The following is a 26,793-nucleotide window of genomic DNA, read 5'->3' as shown; positions in this document are numbered from 1 at the left end:
CGTGAACAATAGGAATGGCTAGCAGCTATGTAGCAGGTAAAATGCTCGAAATGCTCGGAGGGGAATATATCGAAGGGGAAGAGAGTGAAAGAACGAGAGAGAGAAGGGAAAGAGAGATGGAGCTCTTGGTGGCTATGTGTGTCTGTGTAAACAAATCATTAGTGTCGTGTTGAGCTAACCTAGGGCCTGTTAAGTGGGGTCGCTACACTTACTAGCCAGTAATACAGAATTAGTTAGCAAAGGGTAGCCTAAGCTAAGGAGGAGGAAAGACAGAGAAGCAGGAGAAATGCAAATAAACACGTGCACATGAAAAATAACTTAAGTCATAGTTCAGAAACGCATCTATCTCAGTACATAAGCTATGCCCAGTAGCCTACTGTGAGATGAGAAGAAAGACGTCCAGTTTTCCAAGGGGAGCTCTGAAGGGTGGGTGCAGTCATAGCGCCTCCTACGGGAGGAGGACTGAGAACAACGTGGACAGGGACCTTAGCCAGCCATTTGGCGATCGGAGGGGAAGTTAGATAGTGTTCATCAGGGAAGCAACTCTTATCCTAATGATTATTGATGACCTTCGCCTCAATCATCATCGGTTTGAGTCACAGGATTGTCACGAGTTTGTCATGAGCTTCTCTGAGTAGAGAAGTGGCAGGAACGATACCTACACAGTGAACTGCCAAGGGAGGAAATAAAGCAATTTTTCATTTCGAATCACACTTAGTGACTAGCTGTCCAGGAACTAGCTGTCCAGGTGTCCTAGCTCACTGGAAGGACAGCTGCCTTCCCCGTTTCGTACGGACCTTAAAACTCTTTCCACACTGACAACATTTAAACAGTTTTAGCCCTGTATGGATCACCTGGTGTTGCTTGAGATTGCCCATTTCCCTTTCCACCTGTATGGGTCATCTGGTGTTTCTTGAGATGGCTCATTTGACGAAAACTCTTTCCACATTGAGAGCAACCAAATGGCTTTTCCCCTGTATGCACCCTCTGGTGTTGTTTGAGGTAGTCCTTGCTACTAAAACTCTTTCCACATTCTGAGCACTGAAACGGATTTCCACCTGGATGGGTCATCTGGTGAGTCTTGAGATGGCTCATTTGACGAAAACTCTTTCCACATTCTGGGCACTTAAATGGCTTTTCCCCTGTAGCATATGGATCCTCTGGTGTTTCATGAGATTACTTTTGTGGTTGAAGCGCTTTCCACAGTGACAGCAAATAAATGGCTTTCCCCCTGTATGGATAACCTGGTGACTTTGAAGGCTGCTACGTTGACTAAAGCCCTTTCCACATTCTGAGCACTTAAATGGCTTTTCCCCTGTATGGATCCTCTGGTGTGTCTTGAGTACAGCCATTTGACTAAAGCTATTTCCACATTGAGTGCACTTAAATGGCTTTTCCCCTGTATGGATTATCTGGTGTTGCCTGAGATGGTGCATATGACTGAAACGCTTTCCGCATTCTGAGCACTCAAATGGTTTTTCCCCTGTATGGATCTTCTGGTGTGCCTCGAGATTGCTTATTTGACTAAATGTCTTTCTACAATCTGAGCACTCAAATGGCTTTTCCCCTGTATGGACCCTCTGGTGTTTCTTGAGATTGCTCATGTGACTAAATGTCTTTCTACATTCAGAGCACTCAAATGGCTTTTCCCCTGTATGGATCACCTGGTGTTGCTTGAGGTAGTTCTTGCTCCTAAAACTCTTTCCACATTCTGAGCACTGAAATGGCTTTTCCCCTGTATGGGTCATCTGGTGTGTCCTGAGACTGCCTATTTGCCTAAAACTCTTTCCACATTCTGAGCACTCAAATGGCTTTTTCCCTGTATGGATCACCTGGTGAGTCTTGAGGTAGTCCTTGCTACTAAAACTTTCCCCACATTCTGAACACTGAAATGTCTTTCCCCCTGAATGCATCTTCTGGTGTTTCTTGAAACTGTCCATGTCAGTAAAACTCTTTTCACAGTGAGAACTCTGAAACTTGTTTGCTGTCTCAGGATTCTGTCTTCCTGTGTATCCTTCCCCCTCTGTGGACTGTCTTCCATTAGACTGAATCCTCTGATCATCACCTACAACATAAATAAGATATGCCACATTATAACACATTATATGTCACAGATATAACACATTTTGCTTAAATTATTCTGAGCATTTTGCTTTGACTTGTGATGATTCACAACAGACCACACACAATCTAGTACTGTATGACTGAGAAGGAGAGGCTGGAGCACACAGCAGTCTAGTTTTTAAGAGTTATTCCTGTGCAAACACCTGACTAATGTTTTGGTGTTGCTACACCTTCTTCAGAAAACTGAGCTGCAATTGCTGGCCAAGGGTGTGATCCCATAAATCAATTTCTTTGAAATTCTGAGCAGCTGAGCGGTTCTACTGGTGCTAATGTAAAAGGGCCACATGTAATCACATTGGCATGACATTAAATGATTTGGGTTTATGGAAATTCATACAAACTTGTCTTACTTTCTGCTGAAGATGCATCTTGGCTGTACTGTCCAACCTCCACCTCTTCATCCTCCTCCTCCTCTTCCTCTTCTTCTTTAATATCCAAGGTCCTCATGAAGTCTGGCTCAGGGACTGTAGGCAACTCATACATTTCAGTTTTGAAGTTTGGTTCCAATTTAGGATTCTCATCCTCTATTGGATGTGCACGTATATAAGAGTATAGAAAGTCATCAAAGTCCTCTTCTTCTGGCTCCTCCTTCACTGACATTAGAAGTTGCGATGCCATTGTTGTAAGCCAGGCATTTGCAGGTGGCAGGACCTGAAAAACAAAAACAGGAAACACCAACTTTAAACAGGAGCACAATGCTAAACAGGAAACACCAACTTTAAAGGGATTTTTTGTTGATTATTTCCAGAATCCATGCTACTCATTCACCAATGTTACCTTTTTCATGAATATTATCCACCACCATCAAATTCAAAGTGTTCATTATGACTGGAAAAATTGCACTTTTCATACATGAAAGGGGGGATCTTCTCCATGGTCCGCCATTTTGAATTTCCAGAAATAGCCATTTTTAGCTGCAAAACTGACTGTACTTGGGCCATACTAGAAAATATTAGTTTATTACTCAGTAAACTTCCATGAAAAGATCAAATTTGGCTATAGGCAACCCAGTTTCAATGAGCAGCATAGTTGCAGTACCGTTTTTGACCATTTCCTGCACAGTGCCCCTTTAAACAGGAGCACAATGCTAAACAGGAGTAGATCTCAATCTGATTTCACATCCACCACCAGCCTGCAAACATCAACTTTAAATATCAACTTTAAAACAGGAGCACGGTCGATCATCCTCATATTAGGTGCAGAGGAATACGTTCTGTAACAGATACATAACACCATGAGCTAGTGTTGCACTAACACCATCAATTTAATCTACTTCCAAATGTTTCAGTCAGAAAAGTAGGTCAATGTAAAATATATTTGTTACCACACAGCTGTGTGGTCTGAGGCTGAACATCCTTTCACTATTCTACAACACAAATACATCATCTTGGAACACAAACAGAACATGCTGTAAGTCATTTAGTATGCTTGCGGGAATTCGCAAGCCAGCTTTGAATCATTGCAGCGTTCGAGATAGAGACGCGGTTCGAGCGCCAAAACGACCAGTTCGAAAAGTCACTAGCCCTGGCAGTTAGAGTGAGAGGTGACCTCAGTCTTTGGTTTTTAAATAAAATAAAATTAACCACTTTACCTATCGACTAGGTAAAGGCATTGTCAGAGAGGTCTTGGCTCTGACTACAAACTGTGTAAAGAGCATTAGCCAACTCTTAAAAATGTTTGGGAGATAGCTGTTTTATAATCCCTACGGGCTTTCCTCATTCATAATTTTGTGTGTGTGTAGTGTGTGAACAGCTCAGCGTATAGCCATTTTTTGACTGAACCATTTGGCCTAGAAACGTGATCTAAACTTTGACACAGAGAGCAGTGTTAATTTCATTAGACAGCTTGCCAAAGTTTTTAGTGTAAAAACAGGGCAGCACACAATATTGTAGTTCATACAGCAAACTGTCACCTTTAGAATGTTCATTCATACACACACACATGCAGCCTTGTAGAACTGTAGAACTGTGCTGGGCAACCATGGCCTGTACTGCTGTGGGCACTATACAAATATAGCCTGGGAACTCCCATACTGCCTTTAGTTCTACACAATCGTTTCGATCTGAAAGACATCTCACTTGTGATTAGGTCTGGTGTTAACCAGGCAAATACAAATAGTGGCAGTGGCCTAATGCAGTGGTTCTTAACCTGGGGTAAGGGCGACCCCTGGGGGTGCACCAGAGATTTCAGGGGGTGCGCGGGATGTTTGTGTTGAGGTTGCGACCAAAATTCTGCTTGCAAACATTATATTTAGACCAATTGAAAACCAAATTAAAACATGTTTCGTCCCCATTTAAAGGTATTGATTAATGTATCAAGCAAGAATCATTGAAATTAATCATTTAATCTGTCAGAGGGTTGCATTTTCGAATCCCAACTTACCTCTCCCTGCCCATCCATGGCAGAAAGGCTCCTGAAACATCCCCATACATAGCAGAGTAGAGTAGAGTATCGTTTATTGATCCCAGGGGAAAATTAAGGTGTCAAGTAGCAAACACACATGGGTCATTCTACGATTCGGCTGCGCTTTTAAGTCCATGGATTTTATTTGCCAATTCCACTAACTATTAACTGCATCCAATGATGTTTTGGACATTAGCACACATTTATCTTTCATATAATACAGAAAGTGAAGACATGGCATTATTCCCCTCAGCAAGAATGAATATTAAAAACTGGTTTTGGGCGTTTTCATGCCGTCCTGTTTTCCAAATGTCAGATTCAGTCTTCATATTAGCATGTAAAGAAATTTGATTTGCCCAAGACGATTGCAAACGTTGATTCACAGTAATCATCACAATACGACAAAACTGCCAGAAAGACCATTGTGCTTTCCATTGTACATGAAATTTGCCATTTTGTGTGTGTCCACGAAAACTATGTTAACCGTCTCACGGTCTGAAACCCCCTCCATAAATCAGTAATGGTGTGGTCTTAGGCCATACGAATAACATCACGTGATGTCATAACCTCTTTGGCAGGATACGGGAAGACTTTTTGGTAAGCTTTGAGCTCCATTATTCCATAATTTAATCCATTCTTTTTCATGTTCTCATAACGGGAAAATTGTCTGTCAACTGTGTTATCAACATATTTATAAGAATCTGAATTAGAAATCACATGTAGAAAAGCACAGATAAAGCATACAAATACATGAATGGATTAAGGTGTTGTGGTGGAACTTCTGAGGTCTTCGGTTAGCACAACACCATAAAAATGCCTGAAATGTCAAGCCGTGTTACCGTCAATGATGTTACGCGTCAGCTATGACAGTTGAGGAGGAGTATGTTTTTGCCAATTTATCCCCATATTGACAGACAAACAAACAAAATAATTTGTGTTCTAGAGAGTTGGGTTTGTCTGCTCCGTTTTTTCTCCTAAAAAAGTGCCGACTTGTTCCCCTGCATTGTTGATCGTAACACAGTTGAGTAACACGGTTGACTGTTTTGAAAGTGTTTTTGTGATATTGATCCCTTATGTGTTGGAAAAATCCCATGAACAGACAATAGGGATTATCTCTGGAGCGGGACTTGTGTAAGGAGGGTGACTAAATTCAAATCAGACGTTACAGGGATTTATAATGAAACATGTGTCAGTCTGTATCACAGTGAATCATAAAATCCTATGAAGCTGAACAATCACATTTTCTATATCAGTTGCACAAATTAATGACAACATTATTTTTAAGGGACATACGCACTTTCAAACGTATGTTGTTTCAACTGTGTAGTATTTTGATATATGTTTAATATAGTTTTGAAATGTTTGAATTTGTCCATAACACTGTTGAAAACATAATCAAGTAAATGTTACCTTTCATAAGAGTATTTATCAAATGATTTAAGATTAAGCTTGGCAATTTGTTTGTTTGGAAACTTAAATGTATACACTATGGAAACATCTAGGTCATTTATTTAAAAAAAGAAACCCTGATAATTGACATTTTGCGTTTGCCAAAAGCGCACTCAAAACGTAGAACCAGTAACATACATGAATTAAGACATTGACCACTAGACATTACACACATACTTACACATAAATAACCATAAGTAGCTCACTGTTACATACATTTTGCCAAGGCATCTCTCTCTCTCTCTCTCTCTCTCTCTCTCTCTCTCTCTCTCTCTCTCTCTCTCTCTCTCTCACACACACACACACACACACACACACACAAACATCATCATATAAAGTGTCCACAGTGTCACTTATTGTGCCTAAACCAAAACCATAACTAAACCAAACCTGTTACAGGGCGTTGTGGAGCACGCCTTAACTTGAAAAGGTGTAGGCCTATTGGACACACGCGATAGTGGGTTAAAATCAGCGTGTCATCTATACGCAATGGATGATGACATAATATTGCAGGCATATTCCGGCAGTTTATGGCCACTTGGGCAAGCATGTGAGTAATTGGCGAGGTGATGGACTGTAGCAGCCGAGTATCAGTGGTGTAGTCTGCTTTTTTATGGTGGGTATACTGTATATTTCAACATCTTTTGAAGTGGGTATACTGTATATTTCAGCATTCTTTGAAGTGGGTATACTGTAGCCTATATATTTGTGCTATTCAAAATAATGGATCAATCAATTTTAAGTGGGTATACTGAAATCCCTGAAATGTAGAAGTGGGTAAGCCTATACTCCGTATACCCGCGATCTACGTAGACTACACCACTGCCGAGTAGGCTATTAAATTAATGTGACCAGCGGTCCGTCTTACCTCGGGAGTCGTGATCAGTCGTCTTTTTTCAGATTCAGTGCTCCAGTAATGCAGGAAATCCGACCATGGCGCTTGTGTGAGTAATTGACCGCACCAGAAAAGTTTTCTAGATGTTGCACTCTGTGCGAATCTTGTAAGCTTGGAAGCTAGGTTGCTTGAACTTCAACTGCATGTGAAATGTGCTGCTGCCTGTCACATGAGAATCCCGGCAGAGCAGTAAAAGAATGTCTGTGCCTAAACAAAACAAAGAGTCTTATCTTTCTTTCGGCGCCCTGCTATAGCGACCTGACCTTGGTCAGGACCAATTTATCTCCCCTTGGAGGACAGGCAATGGCAGTGTTGCCAGATTGGGCTACTTGGGATGGCCGTCTGCGGGTAAAAACGGGAAAAATTGGCCATTTGGTGTTTTTTTCTGCAGTTTTGTGTCCATAGAAATCAATGTAATTGGTTGAAATTGGGCGGAATTAAGCACATTTTGGCGGTTTTGAGAACCTTTTGGGCGGGATTTGATCAGACACATCTGGCAACAGCAATGTCTGGACTCTCTGCCTCCCTACAAATACCAATGGACAGACACCTGGAGTGCGTTCCAATATGTGACCTTGCGTCCTCCACTTGTGCTTGTGGCCTCGTACCAGGAAGTAATAGGTCATGATGACATCACTGTCAACAGCATTATATTTCAATATCTCGCAAAAGCTCAATTGTAAAGTCATTTTCTCATTTGCAAACTGGATGGTGAATGAAAAAAAGTCTACCAAAGTTGTTGTGGCTAGGCTGACAGCGGGGAAATTCTTTGTTTCCTCCACGGAGGAGGGGCCAGAGGGCTGAGCAAGGCCACAAGCACAAGTGGAGGAGGCAAGGTGGCATATTGGAATGTACCCCTGGAGTTGTTTTTCCCCTGCTGGGGGCTGTGCAAGGCCGTACCTAGAGCGGCTGCTGACTTATGGGCCACAGACAGGGGCGGATCTAGCCATTTTGGGGCCCAAGGCAAAATATAAACATGGGGCCCTCAAAAGTCATTATATAGACGTAAAATTGGGTGTTTTGGTGCCAGTCAAGGGTTTTGTCACATATACCTAGATCTTTGATTACTTTACATAAGTGACACATTAATATCAGGCCTGCTTTTTTTTGCATGTCTACCACGACTGGTGTGACATTCTGGGCCTCTGTGGAGGGCAGATTAGGTCGGGGCCCTAGGCAATTGCCTAGGTTTGCCTAATTGAAAGTCCGATTCTGTCCACAGAGGGGATAAACTCACCAGTGCACCCCAACACCAACAATAGTGTGAGTAAAATAGCCTAATCAGAGGTGTAGTCTACGTAGAACGCAGGCAGCCTATACGGAGTATACCCACTTCAAAATGTCAGGGATTTCAGTAGGCCTACAGCCTACCCACTTAAAATTGATTGGTGCATCATTTAGAGTAGCACAAATATACAGTATACCCACTTCAAAAATGCTCAAATATACAGTAGTCTATACCCACCATAAAAAAGTAGACTACACCACTGAAAATAATCATATTACTGGAGAGTTGCACTTTGGTAATTGAATTATAGCCTTGTGTTATTTATCCTGAGAGTTACAAGAAAACTATTGAAGAAGGGAGGGGATTATTCGTCTTTGAGTTCTTCTTTTTAATCTCTAAAGCAACACAGTAAGGCTACACAATGTTAGGCTTAATTACATAATATAATATAAAATAATATAATATAATATATAATATAATATATAATATAATTAAATGTAATGTAATGTAATATAATATATAAAAGCCTATTTTATTTTTGTATAAAGGAGCATAACAAGAATCTCATTGGTCCGCCCAGTCAGACAGATGCACAGATGTGCACAGATGACGCTCAGGCTCGCTCTTTTCAGACAAAAGCAAACAAACACACAAAAGAACACACGGTCCGGAAAAACATACAGTAGCCTACCTTTAGGGTTAGAAATGTTTTTGTTTTGGGCATAGTTTTCACTTTCAATGGAATTAAAAGTGAATATTCTGTCAGACTCATGGGTCTCTTTTTTTCAAAGACCAATAGGCACTCAGGCAACAGTAACTCGGGCCTTTCGTGAAGTCTTTATGAGAAAAACAGAAAAAAAATAAACTTTTAGCCTTGTGGTGCCTTTATGAATAGCCTCGTTTCTCGTGGTTGGGCGACGAAAGGGGGAACTGACAATTGGGGTAGTTTGGTTCTGGGGGGGAAAATAATGCGGACCGACGTCAACAATCAAGCGTGACTGAAGGCTGACTAGAAACGACGGTAAGCAAATGTCTCAAACGAGTGATTTACGGTTAAGTTTAGGGTTAGGGTTAGGGCTAGGGATAATGTTGGAGGAAGGGAGACATGGCATAAAGCTGACACAACGACAGCGCTCCCCTCCCGGAATGCACGCACGCTGCTCAGGTGGTCTCTCTCACTCACTTCTACCTAAATAATGTAGGTCTACACCAAGCTCCTATCTGCCTGGCCTTATTTGCAGCACCAACAATAGTGTGAAATAATCACATTACTGAAGAGTTGGTAATGGAATTATAGCCTTGTGTTATTTATCCTGAGAGTTACAAGAAAACTATTGAAGAGGGGGATTGTTCGTCTTGGAGATTTTTTTATTTTTTTTTATTTAATCTCTAAAGCAACACAGTAGGCCTACACAATGATATAGGCCTAATATAATATAATATAACGTGATATAATATAATATAATATAATATAATATAATATAATATAATATAATATAATATAATAGCCTATATTTTATAGGCTAGGCCTAGAGGAGCATAACAAGAATCTCATTGGTGAAAGTGAAATCTCTTCAATGTTATCCTATGCAAAGATATACTTACAAATCTGCAGAAATGTGAGGGGTGTACTCACGTATGAGACATACTGTAGAATTTGATGGTTGTGGTTAGTATTCATAAAAAAGGTAGGCTATTGGAATTTGTGAATGGGCAGCATGAATTCTGGAAATAAACAAAGAATATATAACACAGGGCACCTTAACCCTCCTGTTATCCTCAGATTTAGGTTACATCCGTGATCCTTGGGGTCATTTTGACCCCAGCCACTTAAATGTCTACAAAATCAGTAGAAGCAAAAACCTTTGCACCGGTTTATGCCTCAGATATTTACTATTGCTCTGTTGGGAACATAAAAAAATAAAAGAGAGTGTGTCAATGGTGTTTTAGTAGCAGCACATGCCAGGGTGGCGCAACCACAGCTAATGCCACTACTCTATTGTATTCAATTATTTTATTTTTGTTTTTAGGAGATTCATTGCAAATTAATTGCAGACAGTACATGAATTACCAAATCACTGATTAATTTGCGTATGACCAAGAGGGGGCGCCAGAGAGGCCCCTTGAAATCGATAATAGATGGTTTATCCAATGACATATTTGGAAAAACTCCCGCACACTCACCATTTCGCTGTTTTCGTCTAGGGCCGAAACGTTCATTAAAGGAAAAACAGCAAAATGGTCAGTGTGCGGGAGTTTTTTCAAATAGTTTGCTGAGCAACCCATGGGCCATCTCCCACACACCTGCCAGCTGAGGTGTGCAAATTTATTTTTCAAAGTTTATCCAATGACGTGCGAGGATGTTTGATATTGATTTTATTTATTTGTAGTTTATTAGACAGGGACAACACAGTACACATTATTAGAAACATGACATGGCAAGGCCATGACACAACTTGTACATGTGAATACATAAAAGGTTTATAGCCAGATAGCCATATATAGCCAGAATCTAGTAAAACATTTAAAGCACACAAAATAAAGAAGTATACAATTACATGTTGCATTAAAACATGGTTCCATTAGCATTAAAACCAGTTCATGTAGGCTACGACTATGCACCTTACGCAGATCTACAAGTGTCCGTGATGAGGAGTTAAACCAGTGGTTCTCAAACTTTTTTTTTAACAAACGCCCCGTTGACCTCATCACAAGTCTCCCAAAGCCCCCTTGATGTCATCATAAGCCTGCCAACGCCCCATTAGTATTGTAAAAGAAAATAAGCCCCGCCCCCACTCAGCTGTATCCTTCTCAACGCCCCCCTAGGGCTCCTCAACGCCCCCTGGGGGGGCTGTTGCGCCCCCGTTGAGAAACACTATGTTAAACGCTCTCCCAACATATCGTGTCAAAACATGGTTCCCAGGTTGCAAGCCGTCACTCTGGCGACATTTGGGCCTACTTTTCCACCACATTGGTAAATAATCTGATAGCCTAACCTTAGTTACAATTTCAAACCATGTTAGTTGATATTTGTCGTCATATTTCAATCTAGCGAACTTCAGCAGATGCAAACCCTTTCCCGTAAGAGAGAGCGAGAGCGTGATGGTCAGCAATAGGTTCCTTACCTACGTGATACAATGATAATTGATTTCTTCACACATTTATTTTAAAGGTGTATGTATAAAAAAGGGTTCTTGTAGGTTCTATATAGCACCATAGGGGTTCAATCTGGGGTAATGGGACCTTTTTCTGATAACAAGGTGCTATAGCCTATATTCAGCTCCTGTGTGCGACTCCTTCTTCTCCACCTTTTACTTGAATTTTCAAATGCTTGAACTTTAGAGTCCATTTCACATTGAGTCCAATCACACATAGTAAGCCCCTGCCTGTAAGTCCATACACATTTCTGTGCTCAAATTTTTAAATGATTGACCTTTACAGTTTATTTCACATTTAGTCCAGTCACATACAGGACTAGTACATAAGCATGTCTGTATGTAAATATAATAATAATAATAATAATAATAATAATAATAATAATAATAAAGCTAATAATAATATTAAAGGTGCCTTTTAGCACCATTTTTTGAAATAATAACCATTTAAGGTTCTTTCAATTGAACCCTCTTAAATGGTTCTATATAGACCCTTAAAAGGGTGCCATATATGTAGGCCTACCAAGCTATAGAACCCAATTAGGTTCAATTTAGAACCTTTTGTTTTAAGAGTGAGGATGTGGGAAGAGTAGGTATTGCAACTACCCTGCTCATTGAAACTGTGCTGCTTATTGCTATGATCTTTTCAGGAATATTTACTAAGTAATGAACCAATATTTACTAGTATGACCAAAGTACAGCAATTATCGCAGCTAAAAATGGCAGATCATGGAGAAGATCCCCCTTTTCATGTTTGTATATTCGTGAAAAGGGTAACATTTGTGAATGAGCAGCATGAATTCTGGAAACAAAAAACTAAAAATCTCAGACAGTGCACATTTAAAGGAACAGAACACCCATTTTTGATTTTCACATATTTGCAGTGTTTCCAAGCATTATTCATGAATGTGCATATCGTTTTCTTCTCAGTGTTTTTAGTACTTAGATTTATTGGATCAGAATTATTAGCATAGCTTAGCATGATCACTGTTAACTTGAGCATCAAGTCAGAAGTGGTCACTGGACAAAATGAAATTGCCATTTTACACTCACAAAGTGGTTTATAAGTACATTTGATGATGTTTTATTTTGTACCAAAGACTTGCATTACTATGCCCAATTTGCCTGTTAAACAGGACAATGCAAACGCATAGACGAAAATGATATGCACATTCATGAATAATGCTTTCACATGCAAACGTGAAAATCAAAAAGAGGGTGGTCTGTTCCTTTAAAGCAGAGTATTCTTTTGGGGCTTAGCTTTACATTTGTTTTTTTTTACATACCGGTAGGCCTACTCCCAATATTTTCCCAAAAGGTATCGCTGTTTGCTATTTGTCTTCTGATGTTGCATAACCTTTTGGATGTTTTTTGGAATAAATCAAGATGATTTTTTGAAATGTAATGTACTGAGGTTCTGTCAAGTCCAGGATAGTGTGAGCATTACAACTGCATGTTGAAATTGGCTAAACTTATCCTTCAACTTGAGGCACTGTGCAACGAAGTGAACGGAGCAGCTTATGCCTCCAGGCTGTTTCCAGTGTGTGAGTGGGCGAGCAGAAGAGAGAGAGGGCGCGGCGGCCCGATGTTTCGATGTCTATTTTTGAGTTGCATTAAGCCACAGAATTAAACGGCCAAAAAGGTGCCAAAAGCTGCAGGAAATCGTGCTGATTGTTAAAAGTTGCAATATCGCGCAGAATTTGCCAGAACTCACTAAAGTTGCAAAACATTTGCAAATCGCAACATCGCAAATTCCTGGAGGGACTAATTAAGAGCACTCAAATGGCGATTCCCCTGTATGGACCCTCTGGTGTAGCTTGGGGTACTTCTTGCTACTAAAATTCGTTCTGCATTCTGAGCAATCAAATGGTCTTTCCCTTGTATGGGTTCTCTGGTGTCTCTTGAGATTGGCTATATAGCTAAAACACTTTCCACATTCTGAGCACTCAAATGGCTTTCCCCCCATATGGACCCTCTGGTGTTGCCCGAGATGGCCCATTTGACTAAAACTCTTTCCACATTCTGAGCACTCAAATGATTTTTCTCCTGTATGGATCAGCTGGTGTGTCTTGAGACTGCTCATGTGACTAAAGTTCTTTCCACATTCGGAGCACTCAAATACCTTTTCCCCTGTATGGATTCTCTGGTGTAGCTTGAGATGGCCTATTTGCCTAAAACTCTCTCCACATTCTGAGCACTCAAATGGCTTTTCCTCTGTATGGATCATCTGGTGTCTCTTGAGAGTGCTCATGTCAGTAAAACTCTTTCCACATTGAGAGCACTCAAATGGTTTTTCCCCTGTATGGATTCTCCTCTGGTGTCTCTTGAGATGGCTCATGTGACTAAACTTCTTTCCACATTCTGAGCACTCAAATGGCTTTTCCCCTGTATGGATCATCTGGTGTAGCTTGAGAGTGCTCATTTCAGTAAAACTCTTTCCACATTGAGAGCACTCAAATGGTTTTTCCCATGTATGGATTCTCCTCTGGTGTCTCTTGAGAAGGCCTATATGCCTAAAACTCTTTCCACATTCTGAGCACTCAAATGGCTTTTCCCCTGTATGGATCATCTGGTGTTTCTTGAGAGTGCTCATTTCAGTAAAACTCTTTCCACATTGAGAGCACTCAAATGGTTTTTCTCCTGTATGGATCAGCTGGTGTGTCTTGAGATTGCATTTTTGCTTATAACACTTTCCACATTCTGAGCACTCAAATGGCTTTTCCCCTGTATGGATCCTCTGGTGAGTCTTGAGATTGCCCATTTGCCTAAAACACTTTCCACATTCTGAGCACTCAAATGGCTTTTCCCCTGTATGGATCCTCTGGTGTGTCTTAAAGCTGCTAATAATGCTGAAGCTGTTTCCATTTTCTGAGCACTCAAATGGCTTTTCCCCTGTATGGATCCTCTGGTGTTTCTTGAGAGTGCTCATTTCAGTAAAACTCTTTCCACATTGAGAGCACTCAAATGGCTTTTCCCCTGTATGGATTATCTGGTGCTTCTTAAGATGGTCTATTTGCCTAAAACTCTTTCCACATTCTGAGCACTCAAATGGCTTTTCCCCTGTATGGATCATCTGGTGTTTCTTGAGAGTGCTCATTTCAGTAACACTCTTTCCACATTGAGAGCACTCAAATGTTTTTTCCCCTGTATGGATTATCCTCTGGTGCTTCTTGAGATGGCATATATGCCTAAAACTCTTTCCACATTCTGAGCACTCAAATGGCTTTTCCCCTGTATGGATCCTCTGGTGTGACTTGAGAATGCCCATATGCCTAAAGGCCTTTCCACATTGAGAGCACTCAAATGGATTTTCCCCTGTATGGATCCTCTGATGTTCCTTGAGATTGCACATATGAATAAAACGCTTTCCGCATTCAGAGCAATGAAAAGGCGTTTCCCCTGAATGGATCATCTGGTGTAGCTTGAGACTGCTCATTTGACTAAATCTCTTTCCACATTCTGAGCACTCAAATGGTTTTTCCCCTGTATGGACCCACTGGTGTTTCTTGAGACTGCTCATGTGCCCAAAACGCTTTCCACATTCTGAGCACTCAAATGGTTTTTGCCCTGTATGGACCCTCTGGTGAGTCTTGAGATTGCTTATTTGACAAAATGTCTTTTTACAATCTGAGCACTCAAATGGCTTTTCCCCTGTATGGATCCTCTGATGTGTCTTGAGGTTAGACTTGGTACTAAAGCTATTTCCACATTGAGTGCAATTAAATGGCTTTCCCCCTGTATGGATCATCTGGTGTTGCCTGAGATGGCCCATACGACTAAAACGATTTCCGCATTCTGGGCACTCAAATGGATTCCCCCCTGAATGGATCCTCTGGTGTTTCTTGAAACTGTCCATGTCAGTAAAACTCTTTTCACAGTGAGAGCACTGAAACTTGTTTGCCGTCTGAGGGTTCTGTCTTCCTGTGTATCCTTCCCCCTCTGTGGACTGTCTTCCATTAGACTGAATCCTCTGATCATCGCCTACAAAATAAATAAGACAATTTTAAGACAATATTAAACACATTGAAAACACACAATGATGTATTGTATGATTCAGCTTGAATGACACATATCTTTTACACGTTGTAGATGGTTAAAAGTATTGAAGACCACATGTAGCCACACAAATATGATAAGTAAGAATGTGAGTAGGCTAGCCTGTTTAGTAGTAGTAGTAAAGTGTCTTTATTGTCCTTTCTTCTAAGTAGGTGGTGCATTGTACATGAGGACAGTCAATACATACAACAGATCCCCCCCCCCCCCAACATTTACCCTAATACACACCTTGTACCAAAAACATGACAAAAATCATCGACTTGGATCATCTGACCAAGAGCATAACAATTAACATTTCCCAAACAGCATTTCCCAAATGGCCTCCCTTGGTTTGATTGTTTGCTTCCCAACAAAGTGGGAGGAGTTCCCGTATTTCCGGGAAATCAGAAAGTACTTGCATTGACTCTTGACCTGACTGGTAGCAACGCCGAAGCTGTTGCGTCACTAGGAGGGCACGGTCTCGCTATGAATAGGACACAGAGGTTCTTAATCTCAACGGGTTTATTTTTCCTGGTTAAATAAAGGTTAAATAAAAAAATAGGCCTACCTGGCCCTTCTGAGTGTCAACTGTGACAAAATATTAAATCTCTGGGCATAGTCACTACATTACACCAATAGATGTGACCAGGGCTCTAAATTAACACCAGTCAGCCTGCCAAATGCTGGTAAAAAAAACCGCTTGGCTGGTAGAAAAGAAAAGTCACTTTGACCCATTAGTGAGAGTGTGTTTGGCTAGTAAAATTAACATCAATAACCATTTTGGCTGGTAGTGAAAAAAGCTAATTAAAGGGACACTGTGCAGGAAATGGGCAAAAAAGGTACTGCAACTATGCTGCTCATTGAAACTTGGCTGCATATTGCCAATTTTTATCTTTTCATTAACGTTTACAAAGTAATAAACTAATATTTTCTAGTATGGCCCAAGTACAGTCATTTTTGCAGCTAAAAATGGCTATTTCTGGAAATTCAAAATGGCGGACCATGGAGAAGATCCCCGTTTTCATGTATGAAAAGTGCCATTTTTCCAGTCATAATGAATACTTATAATTTGAAGGTGGTAGTAAGTATTCATGAAAAAGGTAACATTAGTGAATGGGTATCAGGAATTCTGGAAATAAACAACAAAAAAATCTCACACAGTGTCCCTTTAAGAGCACTGGATGTGACTAATAGACTGGACATGTCTACCTGTAATTTCATTTTTATGCAAAACTCCTCTCTCTATAATATAGATTCATCTACATATTTGTTATTTTTACAGTGCCACCCAGCAGTATTGGCACCATGGAAGTTAAACCCCTTTGCCTTGTTAGACCTTAACAGGGCCTGTGTCATAGCAATGTCTCTATGATGTAGTTGAGTTTTTCCCGGTCACAATGTCTGTCGATTGAGTAAATCACAGACTTTTTCTTATCCTGTCTGAATGCACCACAAAATAGCACACTTGAAATTAAACGATTGAGTTTATGGAAATTCATACCAACTTGGCTTACTTTCTGCTGAAGTTGCATCTTGGCTGCACTGTCCAACCTCCTCTTCCTCCTCCTCCTCGTCTTGTTCTTCATCCTCCTCCTCCTCCTCCTTTTCTTGTTCTTCATCCTCCTCCTCCTCTTCCTCTTCTTCTTTACTCAAGATCCTCATGAAGTCTGGCTCAGGAACAGTAGGGGACTCATACATTACAGTTTGAAAGTTTTGTTCCAATTTAGGCTTCTCATCCTCTATTGGATGTGCACGTATATAAGAGTATAGAAAGTCATCAAAGTCCTCTTCTTCTGGCTCCTCCTTCACTGACATTAGGCGTTGTGATGCCATTATTGTAAGCCAGGCATTAGCAGGTGGGAAGACCTGAAAAACAAAAACAGGAAACACCAACTTTAAACAGGAGCACAATGCTATACAGGAAACACCAACTTTGAATCGATTTTTCTGTTGATTATTTCCAGAATCCATACTACCCATTCACTAATGTTACCTTTTTCATGAATATTAACCGCCACCATCAAATTCAAAGTGTTCATTATGACTGGAAAAATTGCACTTTTCATACATGAAAGGGGGGGATTTTCTCCATGGTCCGCCATTTTGAATTTCCAGAAATAGCCATTTTTACCTGCAAGACTGAGGCTGGATCTCAAATGGCACACTTGTGCACTTCAGGCACTATGTTTCAGTGCGTAACTAATACGGCATACACACTGAAACATGGACACTGAAGTGCACAAGTGCACCATTTGAGATTCAGCCTGACTGTACTTGGGCCATACTAGAAAATATTAGTTTATTACTCAGTAAACTTCCAAGAAAAGATCAAATTTGGCTATAGGCAACCCAGTTTCAATGAGCAGCATAGTTGCAGTACCGTTTTTGACCATTTCCTGCACAGTGCCCCTTTAAACAGGAGCACAATGCTAAACAGAAGTAGATCTCAATCTGATTCTCATTCACCACCAGCCTGCATCTGAATCTGAATTAGAAATCACATGTAGAAAAGCACAGATAAAGCATACAAATACATGAATGGATTAAGGTGTTGTGGTGGACTATACTATACTATAATGGGATATTTAATGAAGAAACTGCAACGGCAGATAATATTTCACTAACTGAGCACATGAAAGGGTTTTTCTACCCAACACTCACGAAGGACCAACAAAAGCTGTGTGAAGGTCTTATCACAGAAGAAGAATTATATGAAGCCATTTGCTCTTTTCAAAATGGGAAAACACCTGGTTTAGATGGAATACCAGTGGAGTGGTATAAAACATTCTTTACAGAAATTAAAGTGCCTTTGTTGACATGCTTCAACTATTCCATTGAAATGGGTTACCAATTTAACTCCCAGAGAGAAGGTTTAATTTCCCTTCTTTTGAAACACGAGGCTGAAGGCAAGGAAAAAGATCCTGTGAAATTAAAAAATTGGAGACCAATAAAGCTGTTGTGTTGTGATGCACGTATCTTGGCCAAATATTTAGCATTCAGGCTTAAAAAAGTAATTCAGAACTTAATTCACCCAGATCAAACAGGTTTTCTGAAAGATCGCTTCATAGGCGACAACATCAGACGTTTACTTGAAGTAATGAATTATTATGAAAAAGAAAATTTGCCTGGTCTAATTTTTATAGCTGATTTTCAGACGGCATTCGACACAATCAGCTGGAATTTCATATGTCAATGTTTGAAGACATATAATTTTGGTGCCAACTTTATCAAATGGATCCATGTGTTGTACCAAAATCCTTGCAGTAGGATAATTAACAATGGGCATATTTCAAAGCCAATTATATTATTCAAAGGAGTGAGGCAGGGTTGCCCTCTCTCAGCGTATTTGTTTATTCTTGCAATTGAAATACTGGCCATAAGAATAAGAAATAATCCAAACATCACAGGTTTAAAAATTAATGGATTAGAATCAAGATGCTCTTTTTATGCAGATGACGCTTCCTTTTACATAAAACCAGATCCTTTTTCTTTAGACTCCCTTATCACAGAATTAGATTCCTTTGCCGTTTTATCTGGATTAAAACCAAATTATGAGAAATGTTCCATCCTCAGAATAGGATCTTTGAAAGGTATGAGACATAATCTATGAAAAGTGCCTATTCAGTATACAGACGGACCTGTTAACCTTTTAGGAATACATACTGTATACCAGTAGAGACAAAGCTCCTTGTAAAGACCAACTTTGAGTTAAAGCTCCAGAAAATGAATAAAATTCTTCAGGCCTGGAGAGGAAATTATCTTTCGATTTATGGAAAAATAACAGTGATTAATTCACTGATACTTTCACAATTTACATATTTATTACAAGCGTTACCATCTCCTGATGGAGTGTTTATGAAAACATATGAAAAAATAATTTTAAATTTTATTTGGAATGGTAAGACTGATGTGACCAGGAGTAGCGCCTGTTGTTGTTTTTAATTGTTTTATGCACACATATACATGTGTTAATGCACACACATGCACTCATTAGCGCACACACATACACTCCCTCCCAGTGGAGGGAGCACTGATTTGAAGCCGACCCTCGTCTTCTGAAACAGGAAGCCTGAAACATGGGGAGGATAAAGGGAGGAGAGAAGTTTTGTAAAAGTCTTTGTGCACAGAGCAGGGAGAAGTTACCCTGGTTGTAGCTTAAGGCTACAAGCCCATGCATGTTGCATGGTGCCGTTGTTTTAGTAGTAGCCTATGGCTACAGTAGTGTGGCACAGTAGTGCAGGTAGAGACTGCTTCAGTGTAGCTTAAGGCTGCACTCGCTGTCCACAGAACAAGGAGACTTGACCAGTTGTATCTTAACGCTACTTCTAGAGGAAGCTAACCGCTTGCTGCTGAATGGTTGAGCACTACCCCACAGTGGAACAAACAAGTCGGCATCAGGGGAAGCGTTCGTGTGTGTGAGTGTTGCAATATGCGACCTTGCCTCCTCCACTTGCTTCTCGTCATGATGACATCACTGACAACAGCATTATATTTCAATATCTTGCAAAAGCTCAATTGTAAAGTCTTTTTCTCATTTGCAATTGGGATGGTGAATGAAAAACAGTCCCTCAAAAGTTGTTGTGGCGAGGCTGACAGCTGGGACACTTTATCGTTTTCTCCACGGAGGAGGGGCCAGGAGGCGGGACGAGGAGACAAGCACAAGTGGAGGAGGCAAGGTCACATATTGGGATGCACCCCTTGACTTGCATCCCCCACGCCACCAAAAGAAGTGCACCTAGGAGCCCGCGGTCGCAGCGGCACCAGTGCAGCTACCTGAGTGTTTGTGCCGCTTTCTCCCCTCCGTAAATTACCTCCAAGCCAGGTGCTTTTAAATAGTCTTTCTGTGTCTATGGCCAGATTTACTTTTATCTTTCTAATTCCTTTTTTGTTGAACTGAGGCTCTGGGTAGTAGAACTGTTTAGCTCCACTTTTGAGCATACCTATAGCAAGGGTCCTTGTGTGTCAGCACAAAATAGTATTGCGTGTAAAGTGGTTTGCTGTGGATTACTGAGTTGTGTGGTTTTCACAAGAGTGCAGTGCCTTCACTATTTACCAGAACTGGGTTTGGGGTCACCTAGGGTAGTGTAGTAGTGGAACCAGGGGCGGAGCTATAGGAGGGGCGAGCAGGGCATTTGCCCCTGGGCCCAGGGCCCTCCCGTATTGATAGTGGGGGCCCTATTGTGACCTTGGCAGGCTGTATTGGGGGGGCCCTATCAGTGTTTTGCCCTGGGGCCCGGTGTGCAATTGTTCCGCCACTGAGTGGGACCCTCTGTGTATGTACTAGTCTGCTGCCCATACAGCCTCAGTTTTATTCCCTTCCCTTTCTTTTCTTTCTTTTTTGTTTTGGTAGGTTGTAATCTGTCGGCACTGCCAATATAATTAGGCTACAAACGGTTTTAATATTGGTGAAAAAAACAGTTTTTGTTCTGCGGTAGGGTGCAACTTCACTTCTGGTACCAATCCGCTGACAAACGTGATGCGGGTAATTAATGTGTAGGCCTACATGATGCCCAGTCTGCATCTTACCAAAGTAGACCTAGGGTTGCCACATTTCGTGGTTTAAAAAAAAAATGGGACACATTGTCGTGCGAGCGTGAACTATTTATGATTTGTGTTTATTTCAATGGGCTAATATGAATTTGTGCATTGTTTTTTTTTTTAAACAGGGACGATATTTCACTTTCCTGGACGGACCTATAACAAACCTAGCCTACAGTAGGAACCTTGGGGTGTGGCGGCATTACGAGACTGTGTTTCCAACCACCGGGTCGCAGAGATATTGCGGACATATTCCAACCACCGGGTCCATGGACTATTTGATACCGGGCCGCAAGACATAAATTAAATAATAAATAAATAGGCCTAAATAAATAAATAAATAAAATCCAGAAGACATCTACCTTCGTTATGAACTGCAGTAGGCCTAGGCCTACAGAACATCACCAATCTCAAATAGGCCTAGCCTATAACTTTTAGTATTGCCATATTAATATTTGCATTAGGCTACTAGACATAGCACAAGTAGGCTATTTTAATTTTCAATAACAAGCAAACTGTTCTATGTGCCGTCCAATCACTAGTTGAATGTCAAATGCGCCAGAAGCATGCTGCGAGGCCGCGCCCACTTCATATCACTGCTGCAATGTGAACAGAGGATGTGTCTTCTTTTTAAGGCTTTTGAACGTTGCGAAGCAAACTTTTGGGAGCTACTTTAGAAATCTACTTCTAGGCCTATTATTTGTTGCTATTTCAGTTTCGTGACAACAACGCCGTGTTACGAATGTAGGCTAATTGCGTTGCGAGACCATGTCGTTGCAACTAATAACGACCAACGCTTGTTCCAGGAGCTCCTTAACGTCAGCGTTAGCAGAAAACAAGGCGATGCTATGTAACCCGTTGCCTCTTTTAAACCTATTGCATTGGGTTTTTGACAGATAGGCTAAAACTGCGCACTCAGACTGCGGTAGAATCAGCAGCAGTCCACACAAACGCGACGCGAGGGCATGAGCTGAATAGCAAACTTCAGCGGTATCAAATTCCAGCTTCCAACTATTCCCGTGTTGTTCGAAAAAACTATGACTGCTAGTTCCGGGTGATCATTCCTTGCACCACTAGCCCTAGATAAGGATTAGGCCTTATCTTTAGACCCTATTAATACTATTATTATCACTAGGCATATTAATAATAACTATGATAATAAACAATAGCCTAATAATAATTGACCTAGGCTAATATTGGTGTAGGCCTAATGTTATTATTATTAGGCCTACTATTATTATTATTAGGCTATTATTATTATTATAACGCGTGACTGCCGGTCCGTGGAAAAAAAATGGGACTCAAGCCGGTCCCTGGTGCTAAAAAGGTTGGGGAACCCTGGTCTGAAATCCCTGACATTTAGAAGTGGGTAAGCCTATACTCCGTATACCCGCGATCTACGTAGACTACACCACTGCCGAGTAGGCTATTAATGTGACGGTCCGTCTTACCTCGGGAGTCGTGATCAGTCGTCTTTTTCAGATTCAGTGCTCCAGTAATGCAGGAAATCCGACCATGGCGCGGGTGTGAGTAATTGACCGCACCAGAAAAGTTTTCTAGGCGTTGCACTCCGTGCGAATCTTGTAAGCTTGGAAGCTAGGTTGCTTGAACTTCAACTGCATGTGAAATGTGCTGCTGCCCGTCACATGAGAATCTCGGCAGAGGAGTAGGCCTAAAAGAATGTCTGTGTCTAAAACAAAGATTCTTATCTTTCTTTTGGCGCCCTGCTATAGCGACAGGACCAATTTATCTCTCCTTGGAGGACAAGCAATGGCAGTGTTGCCAGATTGGGCGGTTACCTGCCCAATTGGGCTACTTGGGATGGCCGTCTGCGGGTAAAAACGGGAAAAATTGGCCATTGGTGTTTTTTTCTGCAGTTTTTTGTCCATTGAAATCAATGCAATTGGTTGAAATTGGGCGGAACTAAGCGCATTTTGGCGGTTTTGAGAACCTTTTGGGCGGGATTTGATCAGACACATCTGGCAACAGCAATGTCTGGACTCTCTGCCTCCCTACAAATACCAATGGACAGACACCTGGAGTGCGTTCCAATATGCGACCTTGCCTCCTCCACTTGTGCTTGTGACCTCGTATCAGGAAGTAATAGGTCATGATGACATCACTGTGAACAGCATTATATTTCAATATCTCGCAAAAGCTCAATTGTAAAGTCATTTTCTAATTTGCAAACTGGATGGTGAATGAAAAAAAAGTCTACCAAAAGTTGTTTTGGCTAGGCTGACAGCGGGGAAACTTATTTGTTTCCTCCACGGAGGAGGGGCCAGGAGGCGGAGCGAGGCCACAAGCACAAGTGGAGGAGGCAAGGTGTCATATTGGAATGTACCCCTGGAGTTGTTTTTCCCCTGCTGGGGGCTGTGCAAGGCCGTACCTAGAGCGGCTGCTGACTAAGGCCACAGACAGGGGCGGATCTAGCCATTTTGGGGCCCAAGGCGAAATATAAACATGGGGCCCTCAAAAGTCATTATATAGACGTAAAATTGGGTGTTTTGGTGCCAGTCAAGGGTTTTGTCACATATACCTAGATCTTTGATTACTTTACATAAGTGACACATTAATATCAGGCCTGTTGTTTTTGCATGTCTACCACGACTGGTGTGACATTCGGGGCCTCTGCGGAGGGCAGATTAGGTCGGGGCCCTAGGCAATTGCCTAGGTATGCCTAATTGAAAGTCCGCCTCTGTCCACAGAAGGGATAAACTCACCAGTGCACCCCAACACCAACAATAGTGTGTGAGTAAAGTAGTCTAATCAGAGGTGTAGTCTACGCAGAACGCAGGCAGCCTATACGGAGTATACCCACTTCAAAATTTCAGGGATTTCAGTAGGCCTACAGTCTACCCACTTAAAATTGATTGGTGCATCATTTAGAATAGCACAAATATACAGTATACCCACTTCAAAAATGCTCAAATATACAGTAGTCTATACCCACCATAAAAAAGTAGACTACACCACTGAAAATAATCATATTACTGGAGAGTTGCACTTTGGTAATTGAATTATAGCCTTGTGTTATTTATCCTGAGAGTTACAAGAAAACTATTGAAGAAGGGAGGGGGGGGGGGATTATTCGTCTTGGAGTTCTTTTTTTTGATCTCTAAAGCAACACAGTAAGGCTACTCAATGATAGGCTTAATTACATAATATAATATAATTAATGGGGTAATTCATGTAATGTAATGTAATATAATATAATACTATATAAAAGCCTTTATTTTTTTCTATAGAGGAACATAACAAGAATCTCATCGGTCCGTCAAGTCTGACAGATGCACAGATGTGCACAGATGACGCTCAGGCTCGCTCTTTTCAGACAAAAACACACAAAAGAACACATGGAAAACATACAGTAGCCTACCTTTAGGGTTAGGGTTAGAAATGTTTTTTGTTTTGGGCATAGTTTTCACTTTCAATGGGCAATTGTTTTGAAGCAGCAGTAGCACACAGACAGACCTACAGACAGACCTACAGACAGACAGACAGACAGACACACACACACACACACACACACACACACACACACACACACACACACACACACACACACACACACACACACACACACACACACACACACACACACTTCCATAATACATTTTAAAAACACATAATAGGCAAAGGATAAGGGGTTAAAAATAATAAATAGTGCATGAATAAATACATTTTATGTTAGGAGTTGCACAGAGTAAGACTTAAAAAGATAAAAGTACTGTGGAGGAGTGAGGTTCACAGTATAAAAGACCTGCCTAAAAGATAAATACATAGGCCTATATAAATGGGTGGTTGACGTTTAAGGACGTAACGCAAAAAAAAAAAAAAAGTTTTTCAAATTCCTGAAAAAATGATGGATAAAAATTGGAAAAAAATGAAAAAAATAAAGCACTTAGTGGTCTGTGGAATTTCACCTTATTTTTGCCATTTTTGGGAAAATGTGTCCTGCATCAACACATAGCATAGGCATGTCACACTGCAGGAAAATGGAGTCACACCACAGGGAATTCACTGCATTATGGCCATTTTAATCCTTTTGTATACATGACTGACATCTGAGCTCATGCTAACTTGATAATGATATTGTGTTTAATCTTAATATGTGTTTTCATTAATAAAAACACTTTTTTTCCTCCTATAAGAGCAGTCACACCACAGGACACCATAAAATTAACCCATTGAGAGTAAATAGAATGGAGGCCAAAATTCTATTTCATTGTTGAAGCCAAGTTGGAGCCAAGGTTGGACCCAAAAAGACCAAAAAATGGCCAAATCCCATTCATTCCTATGAGAGACATAAAACCCTGTATCTCCCTTAAATGCCACTCCAGGGGGATCATTTTTCGCTCAACTAGTAGGTCCCCTTGCTCTCCAACTTACCAGGGTGGTGATTTTTTGTGGTGATGTTTTATTTTAGAGAGATATTAAAAGTTAAATTGACCAATGAGCATCAGAACATGGTTTGATTGACCGTTAGAAGTCTTGTTGTTGTCCAATCAGCACCTGCGTTTGGCGTTGCTAAGGTGGAATGTAAGTTGGAATGTTCCCAAATCTGGCTTCAAAGCGTTGAATGGCAAATAGCGTTGATTTGGCGTCCATTCTATTTACTGTCAATGCATTAACCTAAGCATTGCGTGACAGAAATATTGCAATATGAAGACATATTAAGAGGTTAAGAGTCACCTTAAACTTCCACAGCACTCTCCAATAACTGAGGTACTGACTGGTTAGGAGCCAGTCTTTAAGACCCTTGTAGTTGGCCTTGCAGCTGCCCATTCACAAACATTGACATACATGTCACCCCACAGGACGCAATTTGTGTTACGAAATTGAACTTGTGGTTAATATTACTGTCTTGAGTTTTTTCCACATTCACATATCTTAATCTAAAGTTAAGATTTATGCAATCATGCCAAATGCTTCATACATTATTCAAAATGTTGTTGGTTAATTTATATACACAAACTTAAAATTATAACACCTCAGACTCAAATCTGAAACCTTTAACTGTAGCCTATAATAACTTGTGTAGATTTGTTCTTAGATGTCCGTTTAGGACCCATCACTGTGTACTGTATGACTCCCTGAACGTACTATCACCAAAAGCCAGAAGACAGTTTCACTGGTATCAGTTCATCTTTAAATGTGTGTACCTTGACTTTCCCCAATATCTTAAAGGCTATCTAATCTCACATAGACCTGGCCATAGATTACGGCTCACTGAACACCCCACGTTCACGGTGCCAAACATTACAAAGGAGATTGGTAGACGGGCGTTTAAATTTAGAGCGCCCTACGACTGGAATAGTCTGCCGGGGCATATCAGATCCATAGCCTCCTTTCACTCATTCAAATTCTCCATCTTTACCTACTTACAGGAGAACTCTACATGTCAATGTTTTTGAATAATTATTATGATCAGGTGTGTGATTATGTCTAATGCTGATGTGCTGAGTAGCCTACTACTGTACTGTATGCTACACACCGAATATTCATTTTGTAAATGTGTAGGCTTAATACTGCCATGTTTTGACCAACTGTTATTCTTTCTAGGGTGACGATGTTGGGGGGGAGTGGGGGAGACTTTGTGTGAAAGTACTGTATGCGTGATAGTGTTGTCCTGATCAGTGTTGTGTTTTTGTTTCTGTATTTTGTTTTAGCATCTGTTCTTGTTTCTGTACTGTACTGTCTGTCCTGGGGACCCCCTCGAAAACGAGATATCCTATCTCAAGGGGCTTTCCCCCTAAACAAATAAAATTGAAATATATATATTATTATATATTGTTTCATTAATGTTACAGTCACACCGCAGGAAATTTGACATATAAACCTTTACATAAATCTTAACAGAAATGTTTCTTCTCATCTAAGACTAATATGAAACAATGTACCACATCTTCTTTCATTGACATTTGTTTTGTAAAGCAAAATAACAGTTTTGTAGGTTTTTAACC

At 40.7% G+C, this 26,793-nt stretch overlaps 1 pseudogene; it reads right to left on the bottom strand.

Moving 5' to 3' along the window:
- Positions 1-743: 743 nt before the first annotated feature.
- Positions 744-26,793, bottom strand: part of LOC134445625 (zinc finger protein 850-like) — a 69,589-nt pseudogene continuing 43,539 nt past the window's right edge.

This window comes from Engraulis encrasicolus, chromosome 3, assembly GCF_034702125.1.
Source record: "Engraulis encrasicolus isolate BLACKSEA-1 chromosome 3, IST_EnEncr_1.0, whole genome shotgun sequence".
Classification (NCBI taxonomy): Eukaryota; Metazoa; Chordata; class Actinopteri; order Clupeiformes; family Engraulidae; genus Engraulis; species Engraulis encrasicolus.
This window is presented reverse-complemented; position numbering and strand designations above follow the sequence as displayed.